General features: G+C 37.4%; 1 pseudogene; it reads left to right on the forward strand.

The window, feature by feature from the left end:
• Positions 1 to 9,807: 9,807 nt before the first annotated feature.
• Positions 9,808 to 11,957, forward strand: LOC131411620 (trifunctional enzyme subunit beta, mitochondrial-like; annotated as a pseudogene).
• Positions 11,958 to 18,364: the final 6,407 nt, after the last annotated feature.

The following is an 18,364-nucleotide window of genomic DNA, read 5'->3' on the forward strand; positions in this document are numbered from 1 at the left end:
CAGACTCTGAACTCACCTCCTCCCGCGGACACAGCCAATTTACAACTACTCGTGGAAAAATTACCCCAGAGACAGAACTGTAAACTGGATAAGAGGAACTCCTGCAACAACGGACAATCTTAACTGAGGTGGAAGAGGCAGAAACTCCCTTCGGGAGAGAAAAAACGCCGCCTTCACAAGCCGCCAGCATCACGGCCGCCTGGGAGCCACTCACAGGTACGCAGTCTTCCCTGGAGGCGCAGGGCCCTGAGCCGGGGAGCGCCCCCGCTGTGGGCATTTTGTGGACCCAGCACAATCGAGATGAGTGGCATAATATCTGACTTTGCCTGCTACTAAAACATTGGGGACCACCCCCAGAAAAGCTGGTTCACAAAGAAACTAAAACCGGCTCTTAAAGGGCCCATGCGCAAACTCACTCGTTTCAGAAAGCAAGCTAAAATCACCAGAAAGAAAGGTGCACAGTGCTTTGGTGAAAAGAGACTCACCTAATGGGCCCTGAGTGCATCTCGGTGACAGGTGAGACCTTTCCAGGGACTGGGACATTGGCGGTGGTCATTGTTGTGGCCTGGTGTGGGCGTGCTGACACAGGTGCCATTGGAGTTCTCTCTGAGGCCTGTTAGTCCAGGGTCTGCTAGAGCACCGATTTAATCCAGCTCAGCCAGGGCAGGCAGCCCACCCTAGAGACTGGCCCCACCCAACAACAAGCCCTCAGGCAACTTGTGGGCCTGCATAGATTGGTGACTGGATTCTCTGCAGCCTGGCAACTGAGCTGACTTCAGTGGGGCAGGGCGGGCACCAGGAACCAGTGGAGAGTGTGCGGTGGTGGTGGAGTGTGTGGGGCTCCCGCCATGGAGAGACTGGGTCCGCTTTGGGAGGTCGGGGTGTGCACACGGGGCAGGACTGTGTTGACTGTGTGTGTGGACCTGTGGGAGGCAGGGCTTGTCAGCTGCAGAAGACTTGTGCTTCTCTAAGACCCACATTGGGGGTTTGCCCAGCCTTCCAAAGCTTGAAACAATTAGGTGCTCCAGTGCCTGAGGCCAGCCCCACACAGCTGCAATCCTCAGAGAGCTGACAAGAGACCTAAAGGCTGGAGGCTTATAGCAATTGTAAGGCCCTGAGCCTAACAACCTGCCACGCTGGGGGCCTACTCACTTAAAAGAAATACTGCAACACAAATGTGGTATTAGAACTTGCAGTCAACTGTGCTGGGGCTCCCCACACCTGATAAAGATACTGAAGGGCCCACAACAACTACAAGCAGCTGAGCATTACAACAGTTGGCCAGGAGCATAACTCGGCCTCCCTGGGTGCCTACAGGGAAAGCAAACAGGCCACAGCAGAAGGACACATGTAGCCCACATAGGGGTCACCCCTGGAACATTGAGAACTGAGGGAAGCACACTGCAGGTCTCCTAAGGCATCACTTACATAAGGTCACCTATCCAAGAGCAGGAGACGTAGCTGACCTACCTAATACGTAGACACAAGCACAGGGAAAGAAGCAAAATGAGGAGGCAAAGGACTACATTCCAAGTAAGGGAACAAGAACGAGGACAAAACCCCAGAAAAGGAACTAAGTGAAACAGAAATGAGTAACCTACCTGACAGAGAGTTCAAACAAAGAGTGTTAAGGATGCTCACTGATGTGGGGAGAAGAATAGATGAATTCAGTGAGAATGTCGACAAAGAAATGGAAGATATAAAAAAAAATCAATCAGAAATGAAGAATACAATACTGGAAATGAAAAATTCACTAGAGGGACTCAAAAGCAGAGTAGAGGATACAGAAGAAGGGATCTGTGAGCTGGACGAAAGACTAGAAGAAATTACCCAAGCTGAACAGGTAAAAGAGAAAAGAATTAAAAAGAGTGAGGACAGTCTAAGGGACCTCTGGGACAACATCAAGTGCACTAACATCCGTGTTATAGGTGTCCCGGAAGGAGAAGAGCAAGACAAAGGGGCAGAGAATCGATTTCAAGAAATAATAGATGCAAACTACCCTAACCTAAGAAAGGAAACAGACATCCAGGTACAGGAAGCACAGAGAGCCCCAAACAAGATAAACCCAAAGAGGCCCACACCAAGACACATCATAATCAAAATGTCCAGAATTAAAGAGAATCCTAAAAGCTGCAAGAGAAAGACAAGTTACATACAACGAAACCTCATAAGGCTATCAGCTGATTTCTCAGCAGAAACCTTACAGGCTAGGAGAGAGTGGCACGATATATTTAAAGTGCTAAAAGGAAAAAACTTACAGCCAAGAATACTCTACCCAGCAAGGTTATCATTCAAAATGGAAGGAGAGATCAAAAATTTCCCAGACAAGCAAAAATTAAAGGAGTTTGTCACCAAGAAACAAGTGCTACAAGAAATGTTAAAGGGACTACTTTAAGGGGAAAAGAGAAGACCACAAATAGGAAAAATGATCTCTTTCCATGATAAGAGGGTAATGGATACAAATGCACAATAAAGAGGTTAGATATGATATCAAAAACATAAAAGGAGGGAGGAGGGGAGTTAAAGAGTAGAGCTTTCAGACAGAGGTCAAACTAAAGAGACCATCAATTCTGTATAGAAGAATAAAGGAACAGAGAAGGAATACTAAAACACTGAGAAAAAAAGGTTAAAAAATGGCAGTAAGTACATACTTATCAATAGCCACTTTAAACGTCAATGGACTAAATGCCCCAACTAAAAGGCATAAGGTGGCTGATTGGATAAAACACCAAGACCCATATATATGCTGCATACAAGAGACACACTTGAGACCTAAAGACAGTCACAAACTGAAAGTGAAGGGATGGAAAAAGATACTCCATGCAAATGGCAAGGAAAAGAAAGCTGGGGTAGCAGTACTCATATCAGACAAAATAGACTTTAAAACAAAAGCTATAAAAAGAGACAAAGAAGGGCATTACATAATGATCAAGGGAACAATCCAACCTGAGGATATAACACTTGTAAATATCTACCCACCCAATGTAGGTGCACCTAAATATATAAAGCAATTATTAACAGACATAAAAAGAGAAATAGACAGTAACACAATAATAGTAGGGGACTTTAACACTCCACTTACACCAACGGATAGATCATCCAAACAGAAGACCAATAAGGAGACATTGGCCTTAAACGACACACTAGAACAGATGGACCTAGTAGATATATACAGAACATTCCATCCAAAAACCGAAGAATACACGTTCTTTTCAAGTGCACATGGAACATTCTCCAGGATTGATCACATATTAGGCTACAAAACAAGTCTCCATAAATTTAAGAAGATTGAAATAATACCAAGCATCTTTTCTGACCACAACGGTATGAAACTAGAAATCAACTATAGGAAGAAAATCAGAAAAGCCACAAATATGTGGAGATTAAACAAAATGCTACTGAACAACAACTGGGTCAACGAAGAAATCAAAGAAGAAATCAAAAAATACCTGGAGACAAATGAAAATGAAAGTATGACATGTCAGAATTTATGGGATACAGCAAAAGCAGTTCTAAGAGGGAAGTTTATAGCAATACAGGCCTATCTCAACAAACAAGAAAAATCTCAAAGAAACAATCTAACAATGCACCTAAGGAACTGGAAAAAGAAGAACAAACAAAGCCCAAAATCAGTAGAAGAAGGGAAATAATAAAAATCAGAGCAGAAATAAATGAAATAGAGACCAAAAAAAACAATAGAAAAAAATTAATAAAACCAAGCGCTGGTTCTTTGAAAAGATAAACAAAATTGACAAACCTTTAGCTAGACTCACCAAGAAAAAAAGAGAGAAGGCACAAATAAGTACAATCAGAATTGAAAGAGGTAAGGTTACAACAGACACATCGGAAATACAAAAGATTATAAGAGAATACTATGAAAAGCTATATGCCAACCAATTCGACAATCTGGAAGAAATGGATAAATTCTTAGAATCACACAACCTTCCAAAACTGGATCAAGAAGAAGTAGAGAATTTGAATAGACCAATCACCAGTAAGGAGATCGAAACAGTAATCAAAAAGCTCCCCCAAAATAAAAATCCAGGACCAGATGGCTTCCCTGCTGAATTCTACCAAACATTCAAAGAAGACTTAATACCTATCATTCTCAAACTCTTCCAAAAAACTGAGGAGGGAGGGAAGCTCCCTAACTCATTCTACGAAGCTGACATTACCCGGATACCAAAACCAGACAAGGACAACACACACACACACAAAAATTACAGGCCAGTATCACTGATGAACATCGATGCTAAAATCCTCAACAAAATACTAGCAAATCGCATACAACAATACGTTAAAAAGATTATACACCATGATCAAGTGGGATTTATTCCAGGTATGTAGGGATGATTCAACATTGGCAAATCAATCAACGTGATACTCCACATTAATAAAATGAAGAATATAAACCACATGATCATCTCAATAGATGCAGAGAAAGCATTTGACAAGATACAGCAGCCATTTATGATAAAAACTCTGAATAAAATGGGGATAGAAGGAAAGTACCTCAACATAATAAAGACCATATATGAGAAACCCACAGCTAATATCATCCTCAATGGTGAAAAACTGAACGCTATCCCTCTAAGAACAGGAACCAGACAAGGATGCCCACTCTCACCACTCCTATTTAACATAGTACTGGAAGTCCTAGCCAGAGCAATCAGGCAAGAGAAAGAAACAAAAGGGATCCAAATTGGAAAGGAAGAAGTGAAACTGTCACTATTTGCAGATGACATGATTTTATATATAGAAAACCCTAGAGAATCCACCAGAAAACTTTTAGAAGTAATAAATGAATATGGTAAAGTTGCAGGATACAAAATCAACATACAAAAATCAGTTGCATTTCTATACACTAACAACGAAATAGCAGAAAGAGAAATTGAAAATACCATCCCATTTACAATTGCAACAAAAAGAATAAAATACCTAGGAATAAACTTAACCAAAGAGGTGAAAGAACTGTACACGGAAAACTATAAAACATTGCTGAAAGAAATTGAAGAAGACACAAAGAAATGGAAAGATATTTTGTGCTCTTGGATGGGAAGAATTAACATAGTTAAGATGTCCATACTTCCTAAAGCAATCTAGAGATTCAGTGCAATCCCTATCAAAGTTCCAACAACATTTTTCACAGAAATAGAACAAAGAATCCTAAAATTTATATGGAACAACAAAAGACCCCGAATAGCTAAAGGAATCCTGAGAAAAAAGAACAAAGCTGGAGGTATCACACTCCCTGATTTCAAAATATACTACAAAGATATAGTAACCAAAACAGCATGGTACTGGCACAAAAACAGACACACAGATCAATGGAATAGAATCGAAAGCCCAGAAATAAACCCACACATCTATGGACAGCTAATCTTTGACAAAGGAGCCAAGAACATACAATGGAGAAAAGAAAGTCTCTTCAACAAATGATGTTGGGAAAACTGGATAGCCATATGCAAAAAAATGAAAGTAGACCCTTACCTTACACCATACAGAAAAATTAACTCCAAATGGATTAAAGACTTGAATGTAAGACCCGAAACTATGAAACTTCTAGAAGAAAACCTAGGCAGTACGCTCTTCGACATTGGTCTTAGCAACATATTTTCAAGCACCATGTCTGACCGGGCAAGAGAAACAATAGAAAAAATAAACAAATGGGACTACATCAAACTAAAAAGCTTCTGCACAGAAAAGGAAACCATCAACAAAATGAAAAGACAACCTAACAATTGGGAGAAGATATTTGCAAACCATGCATCTGAGAAGGGCTTAATCTCCAAAATATACAAAGAACTGATGCATCTCAACAACAAAAAAACTACCATCCCAATTAAAAAATGGGCAAAAGACCTGAACAGACATGTCTCCAAAGAAGATATACAGATGGCCAACAGACACATGGAAAGATGTTCAAAATCATTAACTAGCAGGGAAATGCAAATCAAAACTACAGTGAGATATCACCTCATGACCGTCAGAATGGCTATAACTAACAAGACAGGAAACAACAAGTGTTGGAAAGGACATGGAGAGAAGGGAACACTCATACACTGCTGGTGGGAGTGCAAACTGGTGCAGCCACTATGGAAAACAGTATGAAGATTCCTCAAAAAATCAAGGATAGAATTACCATATGATCCAGCTATTCCACTGCTGGGTATTTATCCAAAGAACTTGAAAACACCAATTTGTAAAGGTACATGCACCCTTGTGTTCATTGCAGCATTATTCACAATAGCCGAGCCTTGGAAGCAACCTAAGTGCCCATCAAGGGATGAATGGATAGGAAGATGTGGTATATATACACAATGGAATACTACTCAGCCATAAGAAACCATGAAATCCAGCCATTTGTGACAAGAAGGATGGACATTGAGGGTATTATGCAAAGTGAAATAAGTCAGAGGGAGAAGGTCAAATACCGTATGATTTCCTTCATTAAGTAGTAGATGATAACAACAATAAACAAGCACATAGAGACAGAGATTAGATTGGTGGTTACCAGAGGGGAAGGGGTGAGGGAGGAGGGTGAAAGGGATAATTCGGCACATGTGTGTGGTGATGGGTTGTAATTAGTATTTGGGTGGTGAACATGATGTAATCTATGCAGAAATAGAAGTATAATGATGTACAGCTGAAATTTATACAATGTTATAAACCAACGTTACTGCAATAAACAAACAAAAAATTTTAAAAAAAATTCAATGGAATCTTACCAAGTAGTTTGAAAACAATTTGGTAGAAAAAAGTCAAGTAAACATACGTTTATAAATAGAAATTAATCAAGGGTGCCTTTAAACTATCAGATAGAAAAAATAAAGAACAGAAACATGAACTTTCAAAAAGTATGCTGATTATTCCAATTTTTAGCTCTACCTTACATCAGACACCAAGGTACATTTTAAACATATTGAAAGAACAAAAACTAAAAATAAAAGAAACAGATGATAAATTAAACAACAGAAAATATGAATTATAATATGCATGTAGCTGGTGTTGGGACAGAAAGGAGCTTTCAAATTGGATATAAATAGAAATACACTATCAAAAAATTGTTGGTAGAAATCAGTATGTGAAGTTTTCAATGTGAAGTAAAATTTAATATAAACATAAAAGGCAAAATGAATGTGAGAGAGACTATTAGCCCCATATCTGGCAGACTATAAGACAAAAATTAAAGTTACATAAAAACAATGCACGTTCCTGTTGAAACTTGGAAATGAGTATACAAAATTTAAATGGATAAAAATATATGACAATTAACCATGCTAAACTTATTGTATGTTGCCTTTAACAAACATAATTCAAATTAAAACATCAATAATGTTCCATTTCTCCTTTGAAAAGTTAATTATGTGTCAAACATAATATTAACACCAAGGTTGGTGATTGTGCCAAAAAACATAACACAACTCTTTTACAGAAATCTCTGTAAAAGAATAAATATCTTTACTCTTAAGAATTGGTAACACATTTATATGAAAGGACATTCACTGAAACATTGTTGTGGTTATGAGAATCTTGAAATAGCATAACTGTTCAACAATAGGAGATTAACCTAATAAATTTTAATACAACTCCATAGTAAAAGCTGTATTATAGCAGAGATTTTAAGGAGAAATATGCAAATGTTCATATTTAGTCAAGCAAAAATTATAGTGTACAAATTTAAATATGCAGTATGATTTCCATTTTCTAAAATATGCTCATATGAATATGGACAAAGATCATATATATATACGTTTTTATATTTAAGTTCACATTTTTTTTCTTTTTCTGGATGAGTGGCTTGTTGATGTTTAAATAAAATTTGTGCACTGAGAATAGGAAAAATCAGTTCTTTCATTTTTGAAAGCTTATTTGGTAAGGGATTAAGTCAACAGATATCCCCGAAAAAATCCCCTGGACCTCCTTTCTTCTTCTATAAGGAAATACAATGATCACTTTCATTGAGAGCTATTTAGTAAAGCAAAATTACTTTCTTGCTTTTTATCCACTGGAGAGCAGTTATATACCCAAAATCAATCAGAGTGAAAAACACCACATAGGGTTCTTTAGGTCTCTGTATGCTGTACAAACGTTGTCATGGCATTTTGCTGAATAGCAGCACAGGGTGATAAAATCATAAAATAGTCCCTGAAGTCCAGTAAAATATTGGACCTAGCACATTGGTGATTGTGCAGAGCCTTTGGCCAGCACTACTTTCAAATCGATAAGGCAGAAACACTAATGCTTAATCCAGGAGAGAAAGAGAAAATAATATGCAAATCAAATTGTGTCAGAAATTAAACTTTCACAAAGCAAAGAAGAAATAAATTCTACAACACTAAAATTAAACAAATGATTGTTCTAATAATATATGGTGACATTACTCACCACCAATACGATATTTTTATAAATAGATAGACTAAATTATTTATCTATTCTTTAAAAAAAAAGGTTTCTTCAGTAATTGGTACTTGAAACTAACCAGCTTTTGGTACACTCTCTTACAAGTGAGTAGTGGGCCAGGATAGAGGAGAACTGGTGACAGCGTTCTGAGGCATTGTTACATGGAGAATGTAGGTTTTAACCTTTGCGAAATCACAGAATCGTTAGGTTTGACTTCACAATTATGCTCAGAAGTTGTCTCCTCTCCTTTGTCTTGCCCACGGCAGAGAGGCAGTTCAACTTTTTAATATTTAAAAAGTCTATCTCTAGGCTACTAGGAGAGATAAAGAAAGAATAGTGGAAAAGGATTGTTTTTAATTTGATCTGTAACTTCAGGTGTAGCCAGGGGCTGAGAGTTGGGGATCAAGTGTAAGGATTTATAATACAAGAATAACTTAACCAGCCTGCTCTGTGACTCTACACACACACACACACACACACACACACACACACACACACACAATGTTAAGCTATTTACCAGAGAGCTCCTGGGAACAAGAGATATCTATACACTTAGTTTCTAGGCAGACAATAAATATGAAGAAAAGGGTAAAGGTCATTATTTTGCAATTGGGTGCAGAAAAAGAAGATCCCTAAATACCAATTTCTTCTAGTGCTTTCTACTCCATTGTGAGACAGGACGTAGGGGGACCAAGTGCCCGTAATGACTTTAGACTCTTGGCTTATAAAATATGGGTGCAGGACCACAATATCTCTAGTAATGGAAGAGTATAGATCTTGTTAGATAGGCATTAATTCATGGCCAAGCAATTGTGTGTTAAAATGACATATTTAGGGTCCAGTGTCCAGTTCTGCATATAAAGATCTTGAAAGTTGCCACACTGTCCTAACAATAAGTAAAAAGTTGAACAGATTGAAAAGTCAACAACTCTTCTTGGATCTCTCAGAGAGAGGAGGACACAGGGAAAACCAGTGCCCCCAAGATTGAGAGACACACATAATACAGGGAGTCTGGGCTGACCGGACAGAGATCACAAGATAAAGCCACTATGAGAACCAGAGTGGGGAGGGAGGGTAGGAAACCTGAAGTGTAACTGAAGAATTGCTGGAGGCTCAGGATGGACAAGTCTCAGAGTTAAAGACTCCAGGGGAACACAGTCACGAGGAGCCCCCACAACACTGTAAGATGTACCTTGAGGAACTCGACCAGGTTCTCACAGTAAATATTAAAGAAAAATCCCTTTGGTCTTCCGGCAGGGGGAGAGAAAAAGGAACCATTTTGAAATACTCCAGGGCATTCTGTTCTTAACAAGACCTTCCCTCTGAGGAAACCAGTTAACTAAAGCCCAAGAAAGAGAGCAAGGAACAGAAGAAGCAATAATGACTGAGAATTTCCCCAAATTAATGTCAGACACCAAAGCACATATCCAGGAATCTCAGAGAAAACCAAGCAGGATAAATGCAAAAAACAAAAACAAAAACTACACCCAGGCATATCACTTTCAAACTACAGAAAATCAAAGGTAAAGAAAAACTCCTGAAAGAAGCTAGAGGGGGTAAAAAAAACACCTTACCTTCAGAGGAACAAAGATAAAAATTACACCTAAGAAACCATGAAAGCAAGAAGACAACAGAGTGAAATATTTAAAATACTGAGAGAAAAAGACACCAACCTAGAATTCTGTACCCTATGAAATTATCCTTCAAAAGAGGAGAAATAAAGACTTTCTCAGACAGACAAAAATTGAAAGAATATGTTGCCAGGAGACTTCTCTTGTAGGAAATGTTTTAAAGAGTTCTTTAGAGCTCAGTATGCCACTGGGAGGCCAGCCCACCCTCTGTAGGAGTTCTGTCCAGGGCTCTTGGGTGCCTCCAGCCAGGCCTCACTTGATCAGCTGAGCATCCTTGAGGCAGCACAGGGGCTGAGGCTGCCAAGCGCCCTGAGCTGACTAGGAGGAAAGTGGAAAGCCCTTCAAGTTGGTGGGCTGGCGAGCAGGGGGCCAGTGAGCAGCCCTAGGGACCAGCAAAGGCCACAGAGCTGGCGGGCAGGGGGAGTGGTCCTTTCTAGGCTGGATCTGCCTCTTGTTTCCTCTGAGTCCCAGCATTTGGGTTTGAAACTTGCCCACAGAGGGAGCCCAAATGAACGCTAACTGAGGCGAGACAATTTCAGGAAGACTTCCATCTTAACATTTCAAAAAATCTTCTTATTACCTCAAAATGGGCCCTCAGATTTTCTATAAGACCAGTGAGTTGTTCCTCCCAGCCAGGAGCTGTCCCAGTTGTCCAGAACAAATTGAAGAAGACCTTAGCCAAATCCAGTATAAGGAATGTTGTAGTGGTGGATGGCTTTGCACTCCATTTTGTCTGGCAGGCACATCATATAAAGACCTGATGCCATGTGATTTGGCTAAAGCAGCATTTTCCAGTTTGTCGGATTGGACTGGTGTCCCAAAGGAAGTTGTTGATTATATCATCTTTGGCACAGTTGTACTGGAAACAAAAACAAGCAATGTGGCTAGAGAGGCTACCCTTGGATCAGGCTTTTCTTACAAGACCCCTGCTCACACTGTCACCAAGGCTTGCATCTCTGCCAACAAAGCCATGACCACAAGTCTTGGCTTGATTGCTTCTGGCCAGTATGATGCGGCCATCGCAGGTGGTGCAGAGTTAGTGTCGAGTGTCCCTATCCGTCATTCAAGGAAAATGAGTCTTGATCTCAATAAGGCCAAGACTCTGGGTCGGCAACTATCTTTAATCTCTAAATTCAGATTGAATTTCCTATTACCTGAGTTCTCTGAGGTGGCTGAGTTCTCCACCAGTGAGACCATGGTCCACTTTGCATACCTACTGCTGCCTTTCACGTTTTGCTACTAGAACAAGATGAGTATGTACTGCACTTGCACAGCCTAACCAAGAAGGCACAGGATGAAGGACTCCTGTCTGTTATTGTATCTTGCAAAGTACCAGGAAAGGGTACAGTTACCAAAGATAATGGCATTCATCCTTCCTCCCTGGAGCAGATGGTCAAACAAAAACATGCATACATCAAGTCCTACGGCACAATAACAGCTGCAAATTCTTTCCTGACCGGTGCATCTGCAATGTTGATTATGGCAGAGGAAAAAGATCTGGCCATGTGTTATAAGCCAAAGGCATATTTGAGGGACATTTGGTATATGTCTCAGGATCCAAAAGATCTATTGTTACTGGGACCAACATATGCTACTCAAAAATTTTAGAAAAGGCAAGATTAACAATGGATGATATTGATGCTTTTGAATTTCAGGAAGCTTTCTCAGGTCATATTTTGGCTAATGTTAAACCCATGGATTCTGATTGGTTTGCACAAAAGTATATGGGTAGAAAAACCAAGGTTGGATTGCCTTCTTTGGAGAAGTGTAACAACTGAGGTGGATCCCTGTCCCTGGGACACCTGTTTGGAGGCACTGGCTGCCAACAGATTACAGAAGGAAGGAAGCCAGTATGGTTTCACTGCTGCCTGTGCAGCAGGAGGGCAGGACCATGAGATGATAAAGGAGGCTTATCCAAAATAATAGATCAGGAAGAGGTGACCTGGAGCTTCTGTGCAACACTCACACTAGGCAATGCCATTTCAATGCTTTACTAAATGGCATTTATAGTTCCCAGAGCCTCTTAGGAAAACAAAATTTGTGGCCTTCTGTGAAATACTTTACAATTAAGCCTTGGTAGTGTTCTTAGCTTTCCAAAAATCATTCTTATTGCTCTTTCAGGGATTTCTTAGTCACCAGAATTTCACATAGTGATATGTTTAAGCAATTCTTTTTGGCCTCTATTTTCATTAAAGACTAAATGAATGGTTCCAATTTGGGAAAAAGGTTAGCTGAGATTTGGAATCATCATTGTAACATTTGCAAATTATATTTATTCCTATTTGTGACGTAAAGATAAGTATTTTCTATAAAATATAAAACAATTTGCCTAAATTAGTTAACTATGGAAAGATAATTCAGAAGCTAAACATGACTGAAAACTTACAGTAAATGTTAGTTAACCTTAATAAAGTGGAGAAGTATTGGGGAAAATAAAAGTTCTTTAGAGGCAAAGAAAATAATGTAGGTCAGTAACTCAGATCTACACAAAGAAAGGAAGAACATCAAAAAAGGAATAAGTGAAGATAAAATAACTTTTATTTTTCTTATTCTTAATTGATCTAACAGATAAATTTGATCAAGGTAATACCAACAATGTATTTGATTTTGTATGCTTACGTTTATATCATATATATATGCTTATATATAAGTGAAAGGAATGACAGCAACGATACAAAGGGTGGGAAGAAGAAGTTAGGATTATTTTGTTATTATAAAGTACTCACACTATCCATGAGTGGTATACTGTCATTTGAAAGTAAGCTTAAATTGGCTGTATATGTCTATTGCACACCATAGGCCACCCACAAAAATGGTAAAAAATAAGAAGTATAAGCTATATGCTAAGAAAGGAGAGAAATTGGAATCACATAAAATGTTCATTTAAAACACAAAAGGTAGAAAAAGAGTAGAAGAGAAAAATAGGAACAAAGAACAAGAGCATCAAGTAGAAAAAAGTAATAAATAAGGTAGTTATGAGTCAAAATATATCAATAATCACTTTGGACATCAATGGTCTAAATGCACCAATTGAAAGATACAGATTTTCAGAGTGAATCCAAAAAACAAGAGCCAATTATATGATGTCTACAAGAAACTCATTTTAAATATAAAGACACATATAAATTAAAAGTAGAGGATGAAGAAAAATATACCATGCTAATACTAATCCAAAGAAGGCAAGAGTAGCTATATTAATTTCAGACAGAGCACATTTCAAAGCAGGGAAACTTATCAAGGATAAAGAAGGGTATTATGTAATGATAAGGGGGTCAATTCTCCAAGAAGACATAATAGTTCTTAACATATAATGCCTTACAGCAGAGAATCAAACTGTAAGAGGCAAAAACTGTGACCTACAAGAAGAAGTAGATGAATCCACTATCATAGTTGGAGATTTCAAGACTCCCCTCTCAGAAATGGACAGATGCAGCAGGTAGAATATCAGTAAGGACATAGTTGAAGTCAACAATACCATCAATCAACTGAATATAATTGACATCTATAGACTAAATCCTCCAACAACAGCAGCATGCACATTCCTTTTCAAGCTCACACAGAACATTCACCAATATAGACCACATTCTTGGCCATAAAACACACCCTAACAAACATAAAAAAATAGAAATCATACAATGTCTACTCTCAGAGCACAATGGAATTAAACTAGAAATCAATAATAGATAACTGGAAAAATCACAAAATATGTGGAGATAAACAACGCACTTCTAAATAACACATCGGTCAAAGAAGAAATCACAGAAGAAATTAAAAAACATTTTTCTTAGATGAAAAATGAAAAAATAACTTACGAAAATTTGTGGGATGCAGAAACAGCAGTGCTTATAGGAAAATTTATAGCAAGGAATGCATATATTTGAAAAAAAGAAAGATCTAAAATCAATAAGCTAAGTTTCTATATTAAGAAACTAGAAAGAGAACAGTAAATTAAATCCGAAGTAAGCAGAAGAAAAGAAATAGTAAGAATTAGAGCAGAAATGAATGGAATTTAAAACAGAAAATCAATAGATTGAATCAACAAAACCAAAAGCTGTTTCTTTGAAAAGATGAAATAAATTGATAAGCCTTTAGCCAGGCTAAATAAGAAAAAAAGAGAGGACACAAATGACTAAATGAGAAATGAAAGAAGGGACATCACTATAGACTCTATGAACATTAGAAGGATAATAAAGGAATACTATGAACAATTCTATGCCCACAAATTTGATAACCCAGATGAAATGAACCAATTTCTTTAGACATAGTGTGCCAAAACTCACACAAGAGGAATAGGTAATATGAATAGCCCTGCATCCATTAAAGAAATTCAATCAATAATTAATAACCTTCCAAAATAGGAAGCACCAGGCCAAGACGGGTTCACCAATGAATTATAGCAAACATTTAATGAATAAATCATACCAATTCTCAGCAATGTTTTTCAGAGGATGGAAGCAGAAGGAATATTTCCTAACTCATTCTATGTGGTCAACTTCACCCTAATACCAAAACAAGACAAAGACTTTACAAGAAAAGAAAACTGCTGACCAATATCTCTCATGAACATAGATGCAAAATCCTCATCAAAATATTAGCAAGTTGGATCCAACAATGTATAAAAAGAATTACACACCATAACAAAGTGGATCTATCCCAGGTATGCAAGACGTGTTCACCATTCAAAAATCAATTAATGTAATCCATCAATAGGCTAAAAAACCAAACTCACATGATCATATCAATAGATGCAGAAAAAGTATTTGATAAAATCCAACCACCATTTATGATAAAAACTTTCAGTAAACTAGGAATAGAGTGGAACACTCTCAACTTGATAAAGAATATCTACAAAAATCTTCCAGCTAATATCATACTTAATGCTAAGAAACTTGAAGTTTTCCCACTAAGATCAGAACAAGGCAAGGATGTCTCCTTTCACCACTCTTTTTCAACATTGTACTGGAAGTTCTAGTTAATGCAATAAGACAAGAAAAGGAAGTAAAATGTGTATAGATTGAGGAAAGAAGAAATAAAATGATGTTTGTTTGTAGATAACATGATAATCTGTGTAAAACATCTGAAATAATTGACAAAATTCTCCTGAAACGAACAGGCAATTATTATAAGGATGGAGGGTACAAAGTTAATATATAGAAGTCAACCACTTTCCTATGTATCAGCAATGAATAAGTATAATTTTAAATTAAAAACATAATACCATTTACATAAGCACTCAAAAAATAAAATAGGTATAAATCTAACAAAAACTGTCCAAGATCTATATGTGGAAAACTATAAAACAATGATGAATAAAATAAAAGAATTAATTAAATAGATAGTCCATGTTCATTTATAGGAAGACTCAATATTGTCAAGATGTCAGTTCCTCCCACCTTGATCTGTAGATTCAATGCAATACCAATAAAAATCCCAGCAAGTTATTTTGTGGATATGGACAAACTGATTCTAAAGTTTATGGAGAGTCAAAAGACCCAGAATAGCCAACAAAATATTGAAGGACGAAGTTGGAGGACTGAAACGACCTGACTTCAAGACTTATTATAAAGCTAGAGTAATTAAGAAAGCATAGAATTGCTGAAAGAATATAAAATTGATCAATAAAACAGAATAGAGAGCCCAGAAGGAGACCCACAGAAATATAGTCAATTGATTTTTGACAAAGGAGCAAAGACAATACTATGAAGCAAATACAGTCTCTTTAACAAATGGTGCTGGAATAACTGGACATCCACATGCAAAAAAATGAACCTAGACACTGACTTTATACCCTTCCCAAAAAATAACTCAAAATGGATCATAGATCTAAGTGTAAAATGCAAAATTATAAAACTCCTAGAAGGTAACATAGGAGAAAAGCTAGATTACCTTGGGTATGGAGATGACTTTTTAAGTACAACACTAAAGGCATGATCCATGAAAGAAATAATTAATTGATAAGCTGAACTTCATTAAATTTAGAAGCTTCTGCTCTGTGAAAGACAATGTCAAGAGAAGGAGAAGACTAAGCCATAGACTGGGGGAAAATATTTGCAAAAAACCCATCTGATAAAGGATTGTTATACAAAATATACAAAGAACACTCAGACTCAACAGTAAGAAAACAAACAACCTGATTAAAAAATGGGTCAAAGACCTTAACATATACCTCACCAAAATGATATATAGATGGCAAGTAAGCATATGAAAGATGCTCCACATCATGTCGTCAGGGAAATGCAAATTAAAATGAGATACCACTACAAACCTATTACAATGGTCAAAATCCAGAACCCTTACAACACCAAATGCTGGTGAGTATGTGGAGCAACATGAATTCTAATTCATTGCTGGCAGCAATGAAAAGTGGTACAGCCACTTGGGAAGATGATTTGGCTATTTCTTAAAAAACTAAGCATCCTCTTACTGTATGATCCAGCAATCGTGCTCCTTGGTATTTACCCAAAGGATTTGAAAACTTATGTCCACGTAAAACCCCGCACGTGGATGTGTACAGCAGCTTTAAATTGCTCAAACTTGGAAGCAACCAAGACTTCGTCAGGTGAATGGATAAATAAACTGTGTTACATGCAGACAATGGAACATTATCCAATGCTAAAAAGAAATGAGCTATCAAGCCATGAACAGACATGGAGGAAACTTAAATGCACATTACTAAGTGAAAGAAAGCAATCTGAAAAGTCTATATGTACATGTATACTGTATGATTCCAACTCTATCACATTCTGGAAAAGGCAAAACAATGGAGACAGTAAAAAGGTCAAAGCTTGCAGGGGGGTGGGCAGGAGGGAGGAATGAATAGATGGAGCAGAGAGGATTTTAGGGCAGTGAAAACTTTGTTTCATACTTCATGGTGGATATACGTCATTATACATTTGTCCAAACCCATTAGAATGCACAACCCGAAGAATGAACCATAATGTAAACTATGGACTTTGGGCGATTATGATGTGTCAATTAGGTTTACCAATTGTAACAAATGTACCACTTAGTGGAGGATGTTGATAATGGGGGAGGCTGTGCAAGTGTGGGGGCAATGGGTATATGGGAACTCTTTGTATCTTTCCCTCAATTTGTTGTGAATTTAAAACTGCTCTAAAAAATAAAATCTTAATAAAACAACAACAATTTTTAAAAATCATATATTCAAGTGAGAAGAAAAATTAGAATTGTTTAAGAGGTAAAGAGGAGAAAAAACTCTCATGCCGAGCATGTAGAATTATATAAATTAAAGGCAGAATCAGGAAAGAGATAAGCAGGAGTGTGAATTATTGGATTTAGCTTGAAAGTAGAAGAGGTAGCAACCAGGGAATTCCCCAGGATATTGTTTTGAAGAGGTCAACTGATTGCCAAAAATCCGTGTTTTAATACGATTATTTGGAAGACCTCTGGACCCTCTGAAGCTTGTCTTTCTTTTTGTCATAAGACACCTCCCATCAGTAGCCTCCAGGACACATGTAGAGAATAATCAGTTATATTCTTGAGATCTTTAACTTGTCCTGTAGAAGAATGACACATTAATAAAAACCCATTACTCCAATCAATATTTCAGGAAACCTGGAGGCCATATGCTTGCTGATCACAATCTATATTATTGCTCCAAAGGTAAGGTGGATATTCCTTCCTACACTTTTTTATGGATGCTAGGTATTCCATCAGAAAATATCAAACTATCCATTTTAATAAGGAAGTGCTATTTGATTGACAAAACTATTGGGAGTCCAAAGAGAAAAAGAATGACACATTTGGGGAAAATGGTCATTTATAAATGAATATTCTCTCACATTATTGTAGAACAATTACTTGAGGAAAAGTATCCTTAGCATAACTAAGGACGTGAGAAATCAAAATTTCTATAATTGCTATTGTGACCAATTCTAGTCCTTACATACTCATTCTAATACTTCCATTTTTCAATGACAACAGTTCTAATTTCCAAATACAGGGAGAAAAACATCACCAGCACCTGGCTGTTTCTTACTATCCCTTTCACTCATGCAAGTATTTAGGATTCCTAAATACTAAGTTCCTAAAACATTTTCAAAGAATACATTGCTTCAGTTTTTTCTTACACATTTATCTATTCAGCCATCTGTCTGTTTACCCACCTAGATTTCTACTGCCCACTTACCTACTTATCCATTATCTATCTATCTATCTATCTATCTATCTATCTATCTATCTATCTATCTATCTATATCTCTGTCTCAACAAGAGTTGCATATGGCACACTTTAGCACAAGTTATTCTTTGTTGGTCATTTATAAGATCTTGAAACCTCTGTGGTCTTTGTCAAACAGCAATTAACTTAT

This window comes from Diceros bicornis, chromosome 11, assembly GCF_020826845.1.
Source record: "Diceros bicornis minor isolate mBicDic1 chromosome 11, mDicBic1.mat.cur, whole genome shotgun sequence".
Lineage (NCBI taxonomy): Eukaryota > Metazoa > Chordata > Mammalia > Perissodactyla > Rhinocerotidae > Diceros > Diceros bicornis.